Below are 4268 nucleotides of genomic sequence, written 5' to 3'. Positions count from 1 at the left end.
TCGGCTGACTTTTGCTCTTTCATAAAGTCTGTCTTCCAACTTACCAAACAGACTCTTTCCTTCTGTTCCCCCAAAGCCGCCAGCCAAGGCTTGTGCCTTCCGCCAAGCGGTCTCCTTTCTTTTTCAAGCAGGAGTCATATTACTGGTCCCCGCGGCCGAGCTTTTCCGAGGGTTCTACTCCAATCTATTCGTAGTCCCCAAGAAAGGAGGCGGCGTACGGCCCATACTGGACCTAAAACAGCTCAACAAATATGTACTGGTACGGGTACGTCACTTCCGCTTGGAGTCCCTTCGGTCCATCATTGCGTCCATGGAGAAGGGAGAATTTCTCACCACCATAGACATACAAGACGCATACCTGCACCCTGCCCATCAGAGATTTCTCAGGTTCGCAATCGACCAGGACCACTACCAGATGTTTTGATCGCCCGTTATTGCATTTTATTGCAATGTTGTGGCGACCAAAAAAACTTTAATTCTGGCGTTTAGAATGCTTTTCTCGTTACGCCGTTTACCGATCGGATTAATTCTTTTTTTATATTGATCGGGTGATTCTGAAGGCATCAATACCAAATATGTGTATGTGGGGTTTTTTTTCAATTGTTTTATTTTGAATGGGCTGAAAGGGGGGTGATATAAACTTTTATATACTTTTTTAATATTGTTAAATACATTTCTTTTTTTACACTTTCTGCTTGTTTCAATAGTCTCCATAGTAGACTATTGAAGCAGCAGTTGTTTGATCTCCTCTGCTGCATACAGGTGGTGAGCAGATTGCCTATATGCAGCAGAAATGCTCACTTGCTATGAGCGCCGACCACTGGGCAACCACAGAGGCCTTCTGCAGACCCCGGGTTATCATGCCAACCCATTAGTGACCCGCGATCACGTGACGGGGTCATCGATGGGCTGGGCTAATGACGCGCTTCCGGGAAGTGCAAGTTAAATGCCGCTGTCAGAAATTGACAGCGGCATTTAACTGGTTAACAGCCGCGGGTGGATCAAGATTCCACCTGCAGCTGTTGCTGGCACATGTCAGCTGTATAAATTAGCTGACATGTGCCCGGTTCAGTGAGGGATCAGCGCCGGAGCCCGCGCTGAACTGGGGGTACCGACGTGGTGCGTACTAATACGCACCACGTCGTAAAGGGGTTAAATGTAATCCCCCTTTCCCCATCTCATACTCGCCTGCCGCCACCTTCATCCTTTTCCAGCGCTGTCTCGGCCAAAGAATGACCTGCCGGCAGCTCCAGTGCTTCACAGAGCATAGAAGTCACTTTTTAATACATCTTTATGAGAGCCTCATTATGGCCTCGTCCTGCCTCTCATAAAGACTTGTATTGAGCTCTTGTAACATAACTTCTGACTTCTGGCCAGTCAGAAGTTACTGGCACAAGATGGTGCCACGGGACCTGAGCGGCGTCGGTAAAAGATAAAGCTGACGGAAGGTGAGTATAAGAATGGGAACAGAGGGGCTTACATTTAAAGCGCCATTCCAGTGGTGAAAAAAAAACTTGTTTGTGCAGTGGGTTCAAAACCTGAGTCTACTCCATACATCGCCACCATACATGTGCCGTACATGTATGGTGGATGTCAGAATAGGCTTACATTTTTCCTGGTCTGATCACCAGGCGTCCTACTATTAAGACTCCCACTTATCAAGAGAATGGGGTTAACTCGTTCTGTATGTATCTCAAGAAGTGTAACAAATAGTTACAGTAATGTATCAAAAATTTAATCTTAAAATATATATATATATATTATATCACCAGAGTTTTTCATAGGTATTTGAGGCTTGTAAACTGAAATAAATGCTTGTTGTGAAGGTATTTTATTTGTTTAGATTAACACAGCCTTGGAAATAACTGACTTCAGTCAACACGTTTTTTCTACCTAACATGAGAGCACCAAATTGTGGACACAAAGACCCTAATTCCATCTATTTGTCACTTACTGGGCTGCTTGCTGTAGTTTTGATAAAATCACTGTTTTAACAGCAGGAGATTATCCCTAGAGGACTAGTAAACCTGCTGCCATGGAGTCCTCCATTTTCATGAGCTCTGTGTAATCCTGCGTCCACTAATGATTGGTAGCTTTCTGCCTATGCACAGTGTACACAGAAAGCAGTCAATCAGTGGTGTGGGCGAGGTTAAACACAAGCAGTATAGTTGTGGGTTTTAAGGTGTCTATTGATGAACAACATGTCTTCCTAAGGGGAGTCTCAGTCCCTATCCCTACAATGGGTGCCTTCTTGGGGCCAGGGTGCAGCCATAGGCCAAACCAATTCAGGTAATCGCTTCTCTGCCTTTTGGCTAAGATCAACTGTAGTACCTTTTCTTATCAGTTTAACATCTGATATGTCCCCTATATGTCCACTTATTTTCACACATTCTCTTCACCTCTCCCCCCTAATGTCCCATGCTCCTCAAGACCGGGAAGGGTTGGGGGGTAGAGAGGGTAACTAATTATTGAACAAACGAGCAGCGGTCCCACCTGCTTCCCAGTCTGGAGGCTTCCTACATACTGAAGCTGGCTGCTGCAGCACAGCCAGATAAAAGCCACTAGCCCATTATGACACGTGCAATGTCTGTTCCATTCTTCCATTCTTGCATTATTCCATTGTCCCATTGTTAGGAGGCAATGGAGCAATAGGACAATGGAACAATGGAATAATGCAAGAATGCAAGAATGGAAGAATGGAACAGACATTGCACGTGTCATAATGGGCTCCTAGCTTTTATCTGCCAGTGCTGCAACAGCCAGCTTCAGTCTGTAGGGAGCCTACAGACTGGGAAGCCGGGGGGGGGAGGGGACAGCTGCTCGTTTGTTCATTAATTAGTTATCCTCTCTACCCCCCCCCCCCTCGGTCTTGAGGCATGTAGGACATTGGGCAGGGGGGTAGAATGTGTAAAAATCGGTGGACTTATGCAGATTAAAAACGTTTGGGGTGCATCTGCAACAAGCAGTATATTTGTGGGTTTTAAGGTGTCTATTGATGAACAACATGTCTTCCTAAGGGGAGTCTTTGTCCCTATCCCTACAATGGGTGCCTTCTTTGGGCCAGGGTGCAGCTCTAGGCCAAAACCAATTCAGGTAATCGCTTCTCGGCATTTTGGCTAAGATCAAGTGTAGTATCTTTTCTTATCAGTTTAATATCTGATACGTCCACCTATTTTCACACATTCTCCTCTCCCCCCTAATGTCCCATGCTCCTCAAGACCGGGAAGGGTGGGGGGTAGAGAGGGTAACTAATTATTGAACAAACGAGCAGCAGTCCCCAGTATGCTCCCTACATACCCATTATGACACGTGCAATGTCCGTTCCATTCTTGCATTTTTCCATTGTCTCATTGTTAGGGGGCAATGGAACAATGGGACAATGGAAGAATGGAACAGACATTGCACGTATCATAATGGGCTCCTGGCTTTTATCTGGCAGTGCTGCAGCAGCCAACTTCAGTCTGTAGGGAGCCTACAGACTGGGAAGCACTGGGGACCGCTGCTCGTTTGTTCATTAATTATTTATTCTCTCTACCCCCCCACCCTTCCCGGTTTTGAGGCGCGTGGGACATTAGGGGGGAGAAAAGAGGAGAATGTGTGAAAATAGGTGGACTTATGCAGATTAAAAACATGTGGGGTGCATCTGCAACAAGCAGTATAGTTGTGGGTTTTAAGGTGCCTATTGATGAACAACATGTCTTCCTAAGGGGAGCCTTTGTCCCTATCCCTACAATGGGTGCCTTCTTGGGGCTATGGTGCAGCAATAGGCTATAACCAATTCAGGTAATCGCTTCTCGGTACCTTTCGAAAAGGCGGCTTTGGCAGTCGGCCACCCTAGCAGATTGATGCACACTGGGGTTTAGGCCCTTATTAGTACGCCAGGTGGCTAATATAGTCATCTAGTGGAAAGCATGGCCCCCCAGGATCGACGCCATTGGGCCGGGGAAGATCGAAAGCCCTTAGTGTGAAGTGCCCCAGGATTGGTGACCCTGGGGTGCCTTAACTCACTGGTATTGGGAACCCCACTTGAGTTTCTGGCACATTTGCACAAGCACTTCAAATGTTCTTTCTTTGCACACACCCTTATTCCGGGCCTTCTGGCCTTAGGATCTGGAATTTTTCAATTCCCGGTCGAAGGTCCGGGCAGTATTATACTGTGAAACCTTCGCTATTTATTTAATCTTTTTGTCACTGTGTGTGCACTTATTCACTTGTGTCACGTCCTTCTAGGATTTTGTCGGTATGCTTTTCCCTAACGGGTTCCTCTC

General features: G+C 46.4%; 2 pseudogenes; both read left to right on the top strand.

Moving 5' to 3' along the window:
* Positions 1-2292: 2292 nt before the first annotated feature.
* Positions 2293-2498, top strand: LOC141227843 (U2 spliceosomal RNA; annotated as a pseudogene).
* A 598-nt stretch (positions 2499-3096) lies between these two features.
* LOC141227844 (U2 spliceosomal RNA) lies at positions 3097-3186 on the top strand (annotated as a pseudogene).
* Positions 3187-4268: the final 1082 nt, after the last annotated feature.

The sequence above is a fragment of the Phyllobates terribilis genome, unplaced genomic scaffold, assembly GCF_046119375.1.
Source record: "Phyllobates terribilis strain yellow unplaced genomic scaffold, ASM4611937v1 Scaffold_430__1_contigs__length_1590877, whole genome shotgun sequence".
Classification (NCBI taxonomy): domain Eukaryota; kingdom Metazoa; phylum Chordata; class Amphibia; order Anura; family Dendrobatidae; genus Phyllobates; species Phyllobates terribilis.
This window is presented reverse-complemented; position numbering and strand designations above follow the sequence as displayed.